The 19,333-nt window shown below is 45.2% G+C and overlaps 1 protein-coding gene across 1 annotated transcript in view; it reads left to right on the top strand.

The window, feature by feature from the left end:
* Positions 1–1,307: 1,307 nt before the first annotated feature.
* Positions 1,308–19,333, top strand: part of LOC128703113 (uncharacterized) — a 152,596-nt gene continuing 134,570 nt past the window's right edge. Inside the window, exon 1 of the mRNA XM_053797664.2 lies at positions 1,308–1,379. The gene's annotated coding sequence lies outside the window, so the exon portion shown is untranslated. The remainder of the gene's footprint in view (positions 1,380–19,333) is intronic.

The following is a 19,333-nucleotide window of genomic DNA, read 5'->3' as shown; positions in this document are numbered from 1 at the left end:
TACTACTACTACTACTACTACTACTACTACTACTACTACTACTGTGTTCGTTTTATTGAGTCACTGTCTCTCCCAGATGACAATCTAAAGTTTATATCTTCAGGTGAACCAGCTTGACCTTGGCCGTGTGCCAGTCTTAGTTGTCCTGGTCTGGTGGGGTTTGAACCTATGGCGAATGTGTCGTAAAACTCCAGGCCGTGTGGTGAATGTTATGAGCGTGCAATGTATGATTATTTAAGGTTCCCTTGTATACTCGTATATTCCTGACAGGTGTTCGTATATTTATTTACATTGTATATAATGAAAAAGTACCGTATATTCTGGCATATAAAGTGTGTTTCTTCCCCACGAGAAGTCTCGGAAAATCAGCCTGCGCCTTATATGCTCAAGGTTGGGTTTAAGAGATAAGATTTTGTTCGGATTTTTAACCCCGGAGGGTTAGCCACCCAGGATAACCCAAGAAAGTCAGTGCGTCATCGAGGACTGTCTAACTTATTTCCATTGGGGTCCTTAATCTTGTCCCCCAGGATGCGACCCACACCAGTCGACTAACACCCAGGTACCTATTTGCTGCTAGGTGAACAGGACAACAGGTGTAAGGAAACGTGTCGATATGTTTTCCACCCACCGGGAATCGAACCCGGGCCCTCCGTGTGTGAAGCGGGAGCTTTAGCCACCAGGCCACCGGTTGTTTACTAACATTAAGGCACAACGGGAACCCTTTTTTGTACGTTTTTAACGATCACTTCATTGTGTTTAACTCCTAAATCCTGACATTTGATATAATACGTCCTAGTCTCCACTTCCATCCATTGAAAAACTAATTAGATGTAACGACATAAATATTGACAGAAGATAATTAGTTAGAATATTTAGAAAAATAATTCCAATATTATGATTTTGCATTTCTTTATTTAATCGAATGTTCGTTTATGTAATTTCTTTTTATATAATGTGCAAAATATGTTTTGATTTAAATATAAATAGTTTGTATAGTTTTGTTCAGTAATTCTCTATACAATCATCTCTGGGCTCTGTGAAGCTAGAAATATGCTTCATATTTACGACCTTGTCCGTGGCTGCACACACGTCCTCAGTTCACATCTCTTACTACTATCAACATTTACTCCAAGTTTTGTGATGAACTGGGGTCATTATTTCATATCCAGAAATTACCTCCATAAGAAACATTTGATGTCTATATTAAACAGCAGGGCAAATATTAATGTGGAAGATGGAGAAAAAATTATTCAGAATTTCTGAATGGAAGTTTTAGGCACCGGGGAATCAACCGATTAATGCTGCCAGTGATCCCTCACTACAGTGAACTGTGTCTGCCCAACATTGAACTAGTGTTCCTTCCCTCACTGTGTGGGACAGTAAGTAGCATTTTATATCCATTGTTCGCCCACCTTGATATGCATCTTCAAAGAGCAGAACATTGAGTGTTTCTGGTAAACCTCTACCACACCACCAGCCTGTGCTCCTGCTTGTATAGCAGACACTTCAGTTATATTTCATCTGTATCACTATACCTGAGTGTTCCTTACTCAGTTATGGGCAGTATGTATGTAATGTGTTGTACTCTCCCGACACCATTATACCTGAATATTTCATAGTGTAAAATAATGAGTACGTTCAATCTACCGCACTACACGTGACAGTTCCACAGTGTGAGACAGTCAGCATTGTGATGTAACTAGAGTACAAAGTCGCGTTACGTATATCTTATCTGTACTACACTGAGTGTTCCTTACTCACAGAGTACAGTGTGTATGTAATGTGTTATTCTATCACCGCAACACTACCTGAACGTTAGTGAAAAATGGTGAGAATGTAGAATCTATTACACCTAAAATTACCTCAGTATTGGAGAGAGTGTTGTAGCTTATCTACACAGCACCAGCGTTGTCTTCTGTGGTATTCCATATCTCCCAGGATTTACATGAATTACAAGTGATTAGTTAGCCTAATATTTTTATTATGCACGCCATACCCATCCTTTGGGCGGTAGTCACGCCGTACCCATCCCGTGGGCGGTAGTCACGCCGTACCCATCCCGTGGGCGGTAGTCACGCCATACCCATCCCGTGGGCGGTAGTCACGCCATACCCATCCCGTGGGCGGTAGTCACGCCATACCCATCCCGTGGGCGGTAGTCAAAACATGACAGGTGTTCAGTGGGTCCAGGTACTGGAGAACAAAGTTTTGATAACTGAACGAGGTACTGTGGTAATGATACATTTAGTTTCATATCTGGTCACCAAACTAATGAGTTATTTATGCAGACACATAGTTGGTCACCCACACACACACTCTCCCCCTCATTCTCACCCCACTCGGCCTTCACTCTCCCCCACTCGGCCTTCACTCTACCCCACTCGGCCTTCACTTTCCCCCACTCGGCCTTCTCTCTACCCCCACTCGGCCTTCACTCTACCCCCACTCGGCCTTCACTCTCCCCCACTCGGCCTTCTCTCTCCCCCACTCGGCCTTCATTCTCCCCCCACTCGGCCTTCTCTCTCCCTCACTCGGCCTTCACTCTCCCCCCACTCGGCCTTCACTCTCCCCCACTCGGCCTTCACTCTCCCCCCACTCGGCCTTCACTGTCCCCCACCTCTCTCTCTCACTATCCCCGTCGGTCACTCCCCTGCTCCCCTCCTCTCTGTCTCTCCTCCTAATCCTTTTCCTTTCTCCCCCTCCTCTCCTTTCCTTACCCCTGATTCACCCTCTCTCCCTCCCTCTCTCTCTTCCCTCCTCTCTCCCTCTTTGTCTCTCTCTCTCCCACTCTCAGCTTATTCCTCTCTCTTTTCCCCTCCACATCTCTCTTCCCCTTCGCCAGTGTCCCCCTCCCCCCCTCTCTCTCTCCTTCTCCCCTCCCTACCTCCCTTCTCCCTCCTCCACTCCACACACACACACACGCACAGGGATCAGATGAGAATGGTTCTGGTAGGGAGGAGTGGATGGAGGTGCAGTGCAAAAGGATGGAACAAGAGTGGGAGAGAAAATTAGGAGAGCTTTCTGAAAAAATGGAGACAGACCTTTCTGTGAAATTAGAAAAGAGGTTGGAGAAGGAGAAGAGGAATTGGGAGGCACAAGTTGAAACTGCAATAACCAGGATAAGGGTCCTAGAAGATGAGGTAAACAGGCTGAAGCAAGTTACAGGGGCATTAACCAGAGAAGACACAGCATATGAAGCTGAGAGGCCGAACAGGAAGGAAGGAGATATAAATTATGCTTAGGCCATATCAACCTGCCAAGAAGGGCCGAAGAGTGAAAGGGGTGAGCAGCTGGGTGCAAGTGGAGAGGGTGTTAGGTCAAATGCAGAGGCACAACAATGCTACCAAGAGCCACTGGAAAAAACAAGGGAGAAAATGACCACTTACAGACAGGAACCAGAGTCACAGAGGGAGAGGCAATGGGAGGAGGAAAGGGCTAAATCAGTGTTTATCCACGGGTTTCAGGAGAGAGAGGAAAGGACACACACTGAAAGACGGAAGGCAGAAAGAAAGGAGATTGAAAACATTATCAAGGAAATAGGTGAAGAAGACATGGATGAGATTGTAAATTTTCAGAGAATAGGGGGGTACTTGAAGGGGAGAAAACGACCGATCAAGCTGATTCTCAGGACAGGAACAGTGTGGAACAGGATCCTCCAAGAAAAACCACGGTTGAAATACTCGGAAGAGAACAAGAGGGTGTTCCTAGACAGAGACAGAACACAAACAGAACGACAGCAGCTGAGGGAGAGGACAGAAAAGCGAAAGGAGCTACGAAAGGAGACAAGGATGGAACCATCATAGGTCAGTCAAAGCAGAAGAGAGCAGCAAGGGCCAGCACACACAGAACTATCCTCAGAACACCATCCTAACACAAACTATAATCCACACGCACAGCTTCCACCTAACACCCAGCTATAGAATCTCACAGTATGCTACCAGGTCTCCCACCCTCACAGGCCCCCCAAACCACAGTGTTGGAAAGGAAACTGAAGGTATGGTACACAAACGCTGATGGAATAACAAATAAGTGGGAGGAGTGGCACGAAAGAGTCAAAGAGGCATCACCGGACATCATAGCTCTCACAGAAACCAAGCTAACAGGTATGATAACAGATGCCATCTTTCCAACGGGATACCAGATCCTAAGGAAAGACAGAGGTATCAAGGGGGGGTGGAGGAGTGGCACTGTTGATCAAAAACCGATGGAATTTTGATGAGCTGGAGAGAGGAGACAGCGGAGAAGCAAGCGATTACATAGCAGGAACACATCACTCTGGAGGTCCCAAGGTGGTAAATGCAGTGATGTATAACCCACCACAGAACAGCAGGAGGCCAAGGCAAGAGTATGCCGAGAACAATAGAGTGATGGTTGACACACTGGCTGCAGTGGCCAGAAGAGCTTATGCATGCAGGGCAAAGCTCCTGATCATGGGCGATTTTAACCACAAGGAGATCGATTGGGAGAACTAAGAGCCACATGGAGGGCTAAGATGATGGAGGTGGTACTGGAAAATTTCATGCACCAACACGTAAGGGACACTACAAGAGAGAGAGGAGAGGATGAACCAGCAAGACTGGACCTAATATTCACCATGAGTAGTGCAGATATTGAGGACATCACATATGAAAGACCCCTTGGGGCCAGCGATCATGTGGTTTAAGCTTCGAATACACAGTAGAGCTACAAGTGGAGGGGGAAGCAGGAAGGCCAGGACGAATGAAACCAAACTACAAGCAAGAGGACTACACGGGAATGAGGAACTTCCTGAATGGGGTTCAGTGAGACAGAGAACTGACAGGGAAGCCAGTTAATGAGATGATGGAATATGTAGCAACAATGTGCAAGGAGGCTGAGGAAAGGGTTTATACCCAAGGGTAACAGGACTAATGGAAAAGCCAGAATGAGCCCATGGTTCACCCAAAGGTGAAGGGAGGCAAAAACCAAGTGTGCAAGAGAATGGAAGAAATATAGAAGGCAAAGGACCCAGGAGAATAAGGATAGCAGTCGTAGAGCCAGAAATGAATATGCACAGATAAGAAGAGAGGCCCAACGACAATAAGAAAACGACATAGCAGCAAAAGCCAAATCTGACCCGAAGCTGTTATACAGCCACATCAGGAGGAAAACAACAGTCAAGGACCAGGTAATCAGGCTAAGGAAGGAAGGAGGAGAGACAACAAGAAATGACCGTGAAGTATGTGAGGAACTCAACAAGAGATTTAAAGAAGTGTTCACAGAGGAGACAGAAGGGGCTCCAGAAAGACGGAGAGGTGGGGCACACCACCAAGCGCTGGACACAGTACACACAACCAAGGAAGAAGTGAAGAGGCTTCTGAGTGAGCTAGATACCTCAAAGGCAATGGGGCCGGATAACATCTCACCAATGGTCCTGAGAGAGGGAGAAGAGGCGCTATGTATACCCCTAACAACAATATTCAATACATCTATCAAAACAGGGAGATTGCCTGAGGCATGGAAGACAGCAAATGTAGTCCCAATCTTTAAAAAAGGAGACAGACATGAAGCACTAAACTACAGACCAGTGTCACTGACATGTATAGTATGCAAAGTCATGGAGAAGATTATCAGGAGAAGAGTGGTGGAACACCTAGAAAGGAATGATCTCATCAACAGCAGCCAACATGGTTTCAGGGATGGGAAATCCTGTGTCACAAACCTACTGGAGTTCTATGACATGGTGACAGCAGTAAGACAAGAGAGAGAGGGATGGGTGGATTGCATTTTCTTCGACTGCAAGAAGGCGTTTGACACAGTTCCACACAAGAGATTAGTGCAAAAACTGGAGGACCAAGCAGGGATAACAGGGAAGGCACTACAATGGATCAAGGAATGCTTGTCAGGAAGACAGCAGCGAGTCATGGTACGTGGCGAGGTGTCAGAGTGGGCACCTGTGACCAGCGGGGTCCCACACGGGTCAGTCCTAGGACCAGTGCTGTTTCTGGTATTTATGAACGACATGACGGAAGGAATAGATTCCGAAGTGTCCCTGTTTGCAGATGATTTGAAGTTGATGAGAAGAATTCATTCGATCGAAGACCAGGCAGAACTACAAAGGGATCTGGACAGGCTGCAGACCTGGTCCAGCAATTGGCTCCTGGAGTTCAATCCCACCAAGTGCAAAGTCATGAAGATTGGGGATGGGCAAAGAAGACCACAGACGAAGTTCAGTATAGGAGGCCAGAGATTACAAACCTCAGTCAAGGAAAAAGATCTTGGGGTGAGTATAACACCAGGCACATCTCCTGAAGTGCACATCAACCAAATAACTGCTGCAGCATATGGGCGCCTAGCAAACCTCAGAACAGCATTCCGATATCTTAATAAGGAATCGTTCAGGACCCTGTACACCGTGTACGTTAGGCCCATATTGGAGTATGCGGCACCAGTTTGGAACCCACACCTAGCTAAGCACGTAAAGAAACTAGAGAAAGTGCAAAGGTTTGCAACAAGACTAGTTCCAGAGCTAAGAGGTATGTCCTATGAGGAGAGGTTAAGGGAAATGAGCCTGACGACACTGGAGGACAGGAGAGATAGGGGGACATGATAACGACATACAAAATACTGAGAGGAATTGACAAGGTGAACAAAGACAGGATGTTCCAGAGATTGGACACAGCAACAAGGGGACACAGTTGGAAGTTGAAGACACAGATGAATCACAGGGATGGTAGGAAGTATTTCTTCAGCCACAAAGTAGTCAGGAAGTGGAATAGTTTGGGAAGCGATGTAGTGGAGGCAGGATCCATACATAGCTTTAAGCAGAGCTATGATAAAGCTAAAGCTCACGGTTCAGGGGGAGTGACCTAGTAGCGACCAGTGAAGAGGCGGGGCCAGGAGGTAGGACTCGACCCCTACAACCTCAACTAGGTGAGTACAACTGAGTACACACACACACACACACACACACACACACACACACACACAGTACGACAGTACGAAAATGACATAGCATCGAAAGCCAAGTCCGACCCGAAACTGCTGTTTAGCCACATTAGGAGAAAGACGACAGTCAAAGACCAGGTGATCAGGCTAAGGAAAGAAGGTGGGGAACTCACAAGAAACGATCAAGAGTTATGCGAGGAGCTCAACAGGAGATTTAAAGAAATATTCACAGTGGAGACAGGAAGGACTCTGGGAAGACAGTACAGAGGTGGACACCAACAGGGAATAGACCAACAACTGCTAGACGATATGCACACAACTGAGGAGGAGGTGAAAAAGCTGCTAAGTGACCTTGATACATCAAAGGCAATGGGACCGGACATCTCCCAGTGGGTCCTCAGGGAGGGAGCAGATATACTGTGTGTGCCATTAACCACAATCTTCAACACATCCCTTGAAACTTGGTAACTACCTGAGGTATGGAAGACCGCAAATGTAGTTGCCATTTTTAAAAAAGGAGACAGAAAAGAGGCACTAAATTACAGACCAGTGTCACTGACGTGTATAATATGCAAAGTCATGGAGAAGATTATCAGGAGGAGAGTGGTGGGGCACCTGGATCGGAATAAGATTATAAACGATAACCAGCACGAATTCTTGGAAGGCAAATCCTGTGTCACAAACTTTCTGGAGTTCTATGACAAAGTTATAGAAGTGCGACACAAGACAGAGGGGTGGGTTGATTGCACTTTCTTGGACTGCAAGAAGGCCTTCGACACAGTTTCTCACAATAGACTAGAGCAGAAACTAGAGGATCAGGCACATATAACAGGAAGGGCACTGCAATGGATCAGAGAATATCTGACAGGGAGGCAACAACGAGTCATGGTACGGGATGAGGTATCACAGTGGGCACCTGTGATGAGCGGGGTCCCACAGGGTCGGTCCTAGGACCAGTGCTATTTCTGGTATATGTGAATGACATGATGGAAGGGATAGACTCAGAGGTGTCCCTGTTCGCAGATGATGTAAAGTTAATGAGGAGAAATAAATCAGATGAGGACCAGGTAGGACTTCAAAGAGACCTTAACAGGCTGGACACGTGGTCCAGCAACTGGCTTCTTGAATTCAACCCTTCCAAGTGCAAAGTCATGAAGATCTGAGAAGGGCAAAGAAGACCGCAGACAGAGTATAGACTAGGTGGCCAAGGACTGCAAACCTCGCTGAAAGAGAAAGGTCTTGAGGTGACCATAACACCGAGCATGTCTCCGGAGGCACACATCAACCAGATAGCTGCTGCAGCATACGGACGCCTGGCAAACCTGAAAATAGCGTTCCGATACCTTAGTAAGGAATCGTTCAAGACACTGTAGACTGTATACATCAGACCCATACTGGAATATGTAGCTCCAGTTTGGAACCAACACCTGGGCAAACGCATCAAGAAATTAGAGAAAGTGCAAAGGTTTGCAACAACGCTAGCTCCGGAGCTCAGGGGTATGTCCTACGAAGAAAGGTTGAGGGAAATCGGACTGACGACATTGGAGGACAGGCAGGTCAGGGGAGACATGATAACCACATACAAAATACTGCGTGGAATAGACAAGGTAGACAGAGACAGGTTGTTCCAGAGAGGGGACACAGAAACAAGGGGTCACAGTTGGAAGCTGAAGACTCAGACGAGTCACAGGGACGTTAGGAAGTATTTCTTCCGTCATAGAGTCGTCAGGAAGTGGAATAGCCTAGCAAGTGAAGTAGTGGAGGCAGGGACCATACATAGTTTTAAGAAGAGGTATGACAAAGCTCAGGAAGCAGAGAGAGGACCTAGTAGCGATCAGTGAAGAGGGGGGCCAGGAGCTGTCTCTCGGCCCCTGCAACCACAATTAGGTGAGTACAATTAAGTGAGTACATACATACACACATGCACACACAAACACACACTGCTCATTAAAACCCGGTGGGGATTTGAGGAAATGGAAGGAATGGATGGTGTGGGCGAAAGGGACTACTTAGTAGGAACAATCCAGTCTGAAGGCCATAAGATGGTAATTGCAGTAATGGACAACCCACCACAGAACTACAGGAGGCCAAGAAAAGAATAAGACGACAACAAGAGAGCAATGGCTGACACACTAGCCGAGGTGGCCAGGAGAGCTCACATGCGGGGTGGAGCGAACAAAGTTACTAGTTATGGGGGATTTCAATCACAAAAAGATTGACTGGGAAAACCTGGAACCCCATGGAGGTCCCGAAACATGGAGAGCCAAGATGATGGATGTGGCACTGGAAAACCTCATACATCAACATATTAGAGACACTACCAGAGAGAGAGGTGAGGATGATCCAGTAAGACTGGACCTTGTATTCACCTTGAGTAGTTCGGACATCTAAGATATCATGTATGAAAGGCCTCTAGGAGCTAGTGATCATGTGGTTCTATGCTTTGACTACATAGTTCAGCTACAAGTGGAGAGAGTAGCAGGAATAGGCTAAAGAAACGATAGACTATGTGACAACAAAAACGCAAGGAGGCAGAGGAGAGGTTTGTTCTCAAAAGAAACAGAAATAATGAGATGACCAGAATGAGTCCTTGGTTCACCCAAAGGTGTAGGGAGGCAAAAACTAGGTGTACTAGAGAGTGGAAAAGGTACAGAAGACAAAGGACCCAGGAAAATAAAGAGATCAACCAAAGAGCCAGAAACGAATATGCACAGATAAGAAGGGAGGCTCAGCAACAATACGAAAATGACATAGCATCGAAAGGCAAACCATACCCCCGGCCGGGATTGAACCCGCGGTCATAGTCTCAAAACTCCAGCCCGTCATCGAAAGGCAACTCTGACCCGAAGCTGTTGTATTGCCACATCAGGAGGAAAACAGCAGTCAAGGACCAGGTAACCAGACTGAGGAAGGATGACAGGGGGTTCACAAAAAATGACCGAGAGGTATGTGAGGAGCTCATCACGAGATTTAAAGAAGTATTTAGAGTGGAAATAGGTAGGACTCCGGAAATCAGAACAGGGTGGTACACCAACAAGTGCTGTATGAGGTACACATAACTGAGGAGGGAGTGAAGAAGCTGCTATGTGAGCTTGACACCTCAAAGAAGGTGGGACCAGACAACATCTCTCCGTGGGTCCTTAGAGAGGGAGTAGAGATGCTGTGTGTGCCATTAACAAAGATCTTCAACACATCCATTGAAACTGCGCAACTCCCTGAGGTATGGAAGATGGCAAATGAAGTCCAGTTTTTAAAAAAAAGAGACAGACAGGAGGAATTAAACTACAGACCTGTGTCACTAACGTGCATAGTAAGGAAAAGTCATGGAGAAGATCATCAGGAGGAGAGTGGTCGAACACCTGAAAAGAAACAAGTGTATAATCGACAACCAGCACGGTTTCAGGGAAGGAAAATTCTTTGTCACAAATCTACTGGGGTGGATAGACTGCATTTTCTAGGACTGCAAGAAGGCCTTCGACACAGTTCCTCACAAGAGGTTACTGCAAAAGCTAGAGGATCAGGCACGTATAATGGATCAGAGAATACCTGACAGGGAGGCAACAACGAGTCATGGTACGTGACGAAGTGTCAGAGTGGCGCCTGTGACAAGCAGGGTTTCACAGGGGTCAGTCCTAGGACCTGTGCTGTTCTTGGTATATGTGAATGACATAACGGAAGGGATAGACTCTGAAGTGTCCTTGTTTGCAGATGATGTGAAGTTAATGAGGAGAATCAAATCGGTCGAGGATCTGGCAGGACTACAAAGAGACCTGGACAGGCTACAAGCCTGGTCCAGAAACTGGCTCCTTGAACTTAACCCTGCCAAATGCAAAGTCATGAAGAATGATGAAGGGCAAAGAAGACCGCAGACACAATATAGTCTAGGTGGCCAAAGACTGCAAACCTCACTCAAAGAAAAAGATCTTGGGGTGAGTATAACACCGAGCACATCTCCTGAGGCACACATCAATCAAATAACTGCTGCAGCGTACGGGCGTCTGGCAAATCTAAGAATAGCGTTCCGATATCTCAGTAAGGAATCGTTCAAGACTCTGTATACCATTTACGTCAAGCCCATACTGGAGTATGCAGCACCAGTTTGGAATCAAGCACGTCAAGAAATTAGAGAAAGTACAAAGGTTTACAACAAGACTAGTCCCAGAGCTAAGGGGATTGTCCTATGAAGAAAGCTTTGGGGAAAAAGACCTGACGACACTGGAGGACAGGAGGGTCAGGGGAGACATGATAACGACATATAAAATACTGCATGAAATAGACAAGGTGGACAAAGACAGGATGTTCCAGAGATGGGACACAGAAACAAGAGGTCACAATTGGAAGTTGAAAACTCAGATGAATCAAAGGGATGTTAGGAAGTATTTCTTTAGTCAGAGTTGTCAGGCAGTGGAATAGCCTAGAAAGTGACGTAGTGGAGGCGGGAACCATACATAGTTTTAAGGCGAGGTATGATAGAGCTTATGGGGCAGGAAGAGAGAGGACCTAGTAGCAATCAGTGAAGAGGCGAGGCCAGGAGCTATGAATCGACCCCTGCAATCACAAACAGGTGAGTACAAATAGGTGAGTACACACACACGCTAGGCGGCTAAGAATCTAGGAAGTAAGAATTATAGGCTGAAGGATATACATAGGAGGAACTACAGTGTAGGTGGTGGGTCAGCATCAGATCAAAATCAGAAAAGTGAAGCACATAGGCACGGACCACGCAAGCATTCTGAGCGCTCACACGCACGCATAACGCGCACACACGTCCAGGCAGGACTCAACCCCAAACCTAACGCTCACTCAGGTACACACGTCCACACACATGCATTCATACATAAGCAGACAGGACAATAGACACCTCACTGTGACTAGACAGAGGCACTTCCCACACACACACACGCACCCACTCGTTTTCTTTCACACTCTCTCTCTCTCGCTCTCCTTCTCTCTCCATCTCTCTCTCCATCTCTCTCTCCCTCTCACTCTCACTCTCCATCTCTCTCTCTCTCTCTCTCTCTCTCTCTCTCTCTCTCTCTCTCTCTCTCTCTCTCTCTCTCTCTCTCTCTCTCTCTCTCTCTCTCTCTCCATCTCTCTTTTTTACAGGGTTTGACAAGCTGTTTACAGGCTAAGGATTCCTAATTTTATTGACAAGCTAAGAGCTGTTACCAACTTCAGCTCATTTGATAGCATTTTTACTCTTATGAGACATACAAGTAGGGAACAGGATGAAGTTGGAACAATCTGTGGGCCAGCATTTTCATCTGATCAACTGAATTTATCTCGTTGACATGATAAAGTTGCTAGTGAATCAAAGACCAATCCAAAGGGGTTCTTTCAAGTGTATAGGACGAAGGTGAAGGAAAAAGTAGGACCTCTGAAAATTGGGAATGGATAGCTGACTGATAACGAACTGGAAATGTGTTCCTTATTTAATGATTATTTCTTTGTCAGTTTTTACACAGGAAGACATAAAAGAGATTCCAGAAATTAACGATAATTCAGTTCCTGATGAATTCAAATTAACTAATATTACTATCACGAGGGACATGCTTATCAAACAGATAGACAAACTGAAGCAAAACAAGTCCCCGGGACCCGACGAGTTGTTTTCCAGGGTACTTAAAGAATGCAAGATGGAACTTAGTCAGCCCTTAACGAGTGTGTTTAATGCGTCCATCCTTACTGATGTTGTGCCTGAGATGTGAAGATGGCTAATATGGTTTCTATATTCAAATCAGGGGATAAGTTCATTCCTTCAAATTACCGTCCAAGAAGCCTGATATCTATAGTAGATAAATTATTAGAATCAGTTATAGCTGACATTATTAGAATTCACCTTGATGAGCATAATTTGATTAATGAATCTCAGCATGGGTTCACCAGAGGTCGTTCCTGCCTAACAAATTTACTGACGTTCTTCAATAGAACATTTGAGGCAGTAGACAGTGATAAAGAATATGATATTGTTTATTTTGAATTTTAGTAAAGCCTTCGACAGAGTACCACACAAGAGACTCTAAAGAAAAGTGGCAGCTCATGGTATAGGAGGTAAAGTTTTAGCATCGATAGAGACATGGCTTACCAACAGAAAGCAGAGAGTTTCCATTAATGGAGTCAAATCAGAATGGGGATTAGTCACTAATGGGGTTCCACAAAGATCAGTTTTGGGCCCTCTGTTGTTCATAATTTACATTAATGACCTTTATGAAGGAATTACAAGTGGCATGAGTAAATTTGCTGATGATGCAAAGACAAGCCGTACGATTCATTCTGAGGAGGATTCCAATGAACTCCAGGAGGATTTGGACAAATTAATTTCTTGGTCTGAAAAAATTGCTTAATGTCTTGGTCTAAAAAAATGGCTTAATGTCTTTGTCTGAAAAATGGCAGATGAAGTTCAATGTGGACAAGTGTAAAATACTAGTCCTTGGTAATGAAAATAGCCCTCGAAGCTATAATCTAGGTGAAGTAGAGCTTGATCATACAGAATGTGAAAAAGACTTTGGAGTCATGGTGAGCAGAAATCTAAAGCCAAGACAGCAGTGCAATGGATCAGAGAATATCTGACAGGGAGGCAACAACGAGTCATGGTACACGACGAGGTGTCAGAGTGGGCGCCTGTGACAAGCGGGGTTCCACAGGGGTCAGTCCTAGGACCTGTGCTGTTCTTGGTATATGTGAACGACATAACGGAAGGGATAGACTCAGAAGTGTCCTTGTTTGCAGATGATGTGAAGTTAATGAGGAGAATCAAATCGGATGAGGATCAGGCAGGACTACAAAGAGACCTGGACAGGCTACAAGCCTGGTCCAGCAACTGGCTCCTTGAGTTTAACCCTGCCAAATGCAAAGTCATGAAGATTGGGGAAGAGCAAAGAAGATCGCAGACACAATATAGTTTAGATTGCCAAAGACTGCAAACCTCACTCAAGGAAAAAGATCTGGGGGTGAGTATAACACCGAGCATATCTCCTGAGGCGCGCATCAATCAGATAACTGCTGCAGCATACGGGCGCCTGGCAAACCTACGGATAGCGTTCCGATACCTCAGTAAGGATTCGTTTAAGACTGTATACCATTTACGTCAGGCCCATACTGGAGTATGCAGCACCAGTTTGGAATCCACACCTAGTCAAGCACGTCAAGAAATTAGAGAAAGTGCAAAGGTTTGCAACAAGACTAGTCCCAGAGCTACGGGGATTGTCCTACGAAGAAAGGTTGAGGGAAATCGGCCTGACGACACTGGAGGACAGGAGGGTCAGGGGAGACATGATAACGACATATAAAATACTGCGCGGAATAGACAAGGTGGACAAAGACGGGATGTTCCAGAGAAGGGACACAGACACAAGTAGTCACAATTGGAAGTTGAAGACTCAGATGAATCAAAGATATGTTAGGAAGTATTTCTTCAGTCATAGAGTAGTCAGGCCTTGGAATAGCCTAGAAAGTGACGTAGTGGAGGCGGGAACCATACATAGTTTTAAGGCGAGGTATGATAGAGCTCATGGGGCAGGGAGAGAGAGGACCTAGTAGCAATCAGCGAAGAGGCGGGGCCAGGAGCTGTGAATCGACCCCTGCAATCACAAATAGGTGAGTACAAATAGGTGAGATTACTTGGATTTATCTCAAGAAGTCTACCGGAAGCCTACCTACAAGAACGATCTTCTACATTACTTCTCTCACCATGACACATGAACTAAAAGAGGGGTAGTTATTGGCTTCTTTCTGAGAGCCTACAGAATTTCCAGTCCACAGTTCCTCGAAGAAGAATGTACATACATCACCAACTCTTTCAGTTCACTACACTTTCCCCTACACTTCATGCGTGACTGCAGGAAACGTGCGACACGTATCCTCAGCAAGACCAACACCTATCAAATTGAAGAAAAACCTCCAAGTTAAATCGTTTTACCGGTCAGCAACGTTGCCACTAATGTTTCAAAAATGTTTGACAGAAAACTGGCTAAAATATCTACCAGCTCTTCAACTACTATTAGGAACCTGATACAAAAACCCAAGCATGATTCTGGCACAAGTGCAGGAATCTACACTATACCATGTGGGGTGTGTGACAAAGTATATGTAGGGGAAACAGCCAGAACTCTGGACATTAGGATAGCAGAACACAAAAATGCTTGCAGAAATGATGACCACAAAAACGCATGTGTTCAACATAGAGACGATGTTGGACACCTCATGAAATTCAATGAAGCTAAACTAGTGATTAAAGAAGACGACTTAAGACGGAGAAAATGCATTGAAGCTGCACTAATTTCTGTCAGTAACACTATAAAGCAAAAATCCGGTAGTCACAGTTTTTCAAAATTACTAAGCAAGAGGATATTACCCATCCTGGGAACTGGTGTTACATGATGCCAGCAGGTCCCTCTCTATCATCACCTCCTTAGTTCCACTACTACTACTACCACTACTACTACTACTACTACCACCTCTACCCACGCATCACCTCACCTGACTCCTGCCACTATATATATACGTTTTCTTAGTTTTATCTGTATTAGGACTGAAGATGCCACTCGTGGCGAAACGTTTCCTTTAATAAATGTCCTGAACTGTACATAAGTGTCTTTTTCCACATCTCAAGAAGTATAAGTAACAGAAGTCCAAACGTTATTTTACAGCTCTATACATCACTAGTGAGGCCTCATTCAGATTATGCTTCTCAGTTTTTGGTCCCCTTACTACAGGATGGATATAAACTCATTGGAGAACATACAGAGAAGAATGGCTAAAATGATTTACTGTGTAAGGAATCTCCCGTATGAAGATAGACTTAAAGCCTTAAATCTCCACTCTCTGGAGAGACGTAGAATGAGAGGAGATATCATTGAAGTGTATAAGTGGATGACGGGCATAGACAAAGGAGATTTTAATAAAATACTGAGGGTGTCAAACCAGGTAAGAAAAAGGAATAATGGATTTAAGTTGGATAAATTTAGATTTAGAAAGGACATGGGTAAGTACTGGTTTTCTAACAGAGTTATGGATGCGTGGAACAATCTTCCCAGTAGTGTGATCGAGGCTAGGACCTTGGGTAGCTTTAAGAAGAGATTGGACAAATATATGAGTAGGAGGGGCTGGGTTTGATTTGTGTCATTGGGTACGGAAGTAAATTCTTGGGTAGCTTTGGGTAAAGGTCATTTTGATAAGGACCTGCCTTGTATGGGCAGTAGGCCTTCTGCAGTGTTCCTCCATTCTTATGTTCTTATGAAACATTGGAGCACATGGGGGTCCTGAAACAAGGAGAGCCAAGATAATGGATGTGGTTCTGGAAAATCTCATGTGTCAACATGTTAGGGACATTTTGAGAGAGAGAGAGGTGAAGATGAACCAGCAAGACTGGACCTCATATTCACTTTGAGGATTTCGGATATTGAGGCCATCACAAATGAAAGGACCCTCAGTGCTAGTGATCACGTGGTTCTGAGCTTTGAATACTTAAAGTTAGAAGTGGAAAAGGCAGCAGGAGTGGGATGGGAGAAGCCAAACCACAAAAGGGAGGCTACATAGGCATGAGGAACTTCCTGCAGGAGTTTCATTGGGAAAGAGAATTCGTAGGAAAATCAGTAAACGAAATGATGGACTACATGAAAACAAAATGCAAGAAGACAGAGAAGAGGTTTGTTCCCAAGGGTAACAGAAATAATGGACCAGAACAAGCCTTTGTTTCACTCAAAAGTGTAAGGAGGCAAAACTAAGTGTGCTAGAGAATGAAAAAAGTACAGAAGACAAAGGACCCAGGAAAATAAAGAGATTAATCGAAGAGCCAGATATGATAATACACAGATAAGGAGGGAGGCCCAGCAACAATATGAAAATGACATAGCATCGAAAGTAAAGTCTGACCCTAAGCTGTTGTACAGCTACATCAGGAGGAAGATAACAGTCAAGAATCAATTAATCAGGTTGAGGGAAGAGTGTCGGGAGTTCACAAGAAATGATCAAGAAGTATGTGAGGTGCTCAACATGGGATTCAAAGAAGTATTCAAAGTGCAGACAGGAAGGGAGGTACACAAACAAGGGATATACCAACAAGTGCTGGTTGAAATGCAACTGAGGAGGAGGTGAAGAAGCTGCTTTGTGAACTTGGTACCTGAAAGGCAGTGGGACTGGACAAAATCTCTCAGTGGGTCCTTAGAGAGGAAGCAGAGATCCTGTGTGCGCCACTAACAACAATCTTCAACACATCCACTGAAACTGGGCAACTATCTGAGGTATGGAAGACAGCAAATGTAGTCCCAATTTTTAAGTAAGGAAACAGACACGAGACCTTGAACTACAAACCAGTGCCACTGACCTATATAGTATGCAAAGTCAGGGAAAAGATTATTAGGAGGAGAGTGGTGGAGAGCCGAGAAAGGAACCAGCATAGTTTCAGGTTAACATAAAAATATAAGAAAGAAGGAACACGGCAACAGGCCTACTGGCCCATGCGAGGCAGGTCCAATTCTCCCACTGGCTTAACCTCACTGACTTAGTGACCTCAAGCTCACTGACCGTCTGACCTCACTGACCTAGTGAGGTCAGACACGTCATTTAAGGGAGGAGCACGGCATCCGATCTAGTAGCACAAGCTAGCTAGGTCCAATTCACACCCACCCACACTCACTCATGTATTTATCCAACCTATTTTTAAAACTACACAACGTCTTAGCTTCTATGATGGTACTCGGGAGTTTGTTCCTACTGGAGTTTTATGACAAGGTAATGGAAGTAAGACATGAGAGGGAGTGGTGGATAGACTGCATTTTCTTGGATTGCTAGAAGGCCTTCGAAACAGTTCCTCACAAGATGTTAATGAAAAAGCTAGATGATCAGGCATGCATAACAGGAAAGGCACTGCAATGGATCAGAGAATACCTGACAGGGAGGCAACAATGAGTCATGGTACGTGACGAGGTGTCAGAGTGGGTACTTGTGACAAGCGGGGTTCCACAGGGTTCAGCCCTAGGTCCAGTGCTGTTTTTTGGTATACGTAAATGACAAGACGGAATGGATAGACTCTGAAGGTGCCCTGTTTGCAGATGATGTGAAGTTAATGAGGAGAATTAATTCGGATGAAGATAAGGTAGGACTACAAAGGAACCTAGGCAGGCTGAAAGCCTGGTTCAGCAAATGGCTCCTGAAATTTAACCTCACCAAAGGCAAAGTCATGAAAATCGGGTAAGGGCAAAGAAGACTGCACACAGAGTATAAGCTACGTGGCCAAGAGTGCAAACCTCACTCAAGGAAAAGCGTCTTGGGGTGAGTATAATACCAAGTACGTCTCCTGAGGTGCACATCAACCAGATAACTGCTGCAGCATATGGACTCCTGGCAAACCTAAGAATAGCGTTCTGACACCTCAATAAGGAATCGTTCAATATATCAGGCCCATGTTGAAGTATGCAGCACCAGTTTGGAACCTACACCTGGTCAAGCTACAAGACTAGTCCCGGAGCTAAAGAGAATGTCCTACTAAGAAAGGTTAAGGGAAATCGGCCTGGCGACACTGGAGGACAGAGGGGAAACGGAATTGAGAGTAACTGACAAGGTGAACAACGACAGGATGTTCCAGAGATGGGTCATAATTGCAAGTTGAAGCCTCAGATGAGTCACAGGGATGTTAGGAAGTATTTCTTCAGCCATAGAGTTGTCAGGAAGTGGAACAGTCTGGAAAGTGAGGTAGCTTTAAGAAGAAGTATGATGAAGCTCATGGAGCAGGGAGAGAGAGGACCTAGTGGCGACCAGTTAAGAGGCGGGACCAGGAGCTGTGACTCGACCCCTGCAACCACAATTACGTGAGTACACACACAACGTAGTAATGCTTTATTTACAGTGAGCAAAGTCAGGGTATTTTTCCAGAATGGTTTTTAATAAACCACTGCAGAAATTTCTTGAATATTTCTGAGCGAGTTGTCTTCGAATTCACTAATTGTATCACATTCCAGTACAAAATGGCGCAAGGAGTGACAATTGTCACACCTTGCAACCACACAGGGAAGTACTACCGTCCTGCCAAGTGATTGTGACACGGAAACCTGTAGTTGTTTTACACAATAGTAAGATAACTGGTGTTTTTGTATCATAAACATGCAAGACTGAGTGGTCAGTGGTCACGAGAGGTCACAGGTCCTGACTTGCTTTGGGGATTAGTGTGGAGAGTTACAAAGCCATGGCTTGCTTCTGCAATGCTTTAAAATCTGCAGTTAGAGTGCTGAAGGAGGGGGTCCTACTTTTCCAGGAGGAAATTAGGAGGCTGAAGGTTCCCCTCGGTGGATTTTGGAGTGAGTGTGAGGTGGCTGGAGTGGTTTAGGGGAATTAGGATACCAGCAGTGAGGTGTAGTCCGTCACTCGCTGCGTAGAGGTTGACGGTGGGGAGGACGAAAAAGCTACCAGCAGTTAGGTGCAGTCCAGCACC

This window comes from Cherax quadricarinatus, chromosome 85 (assembly GCF_038502225.1).
Source record: "Cherax quadricarinatus isolate ZL_2023a chromosome 85, ASM3850222v1, whole genome shotgun sequence".
NCBI classification, from domain to species: domain Eukaryota; kingdom Metazoa; phylum Arthropoda; class Malacostraca; order Decapoda; family Parastacidae; genus Cherax; species Cherax quadricarinatus.
Note: the sequence above shows the minus strand (reverse complement) of the source record. Positions and strands in the feature narration are given on the sequence as shown.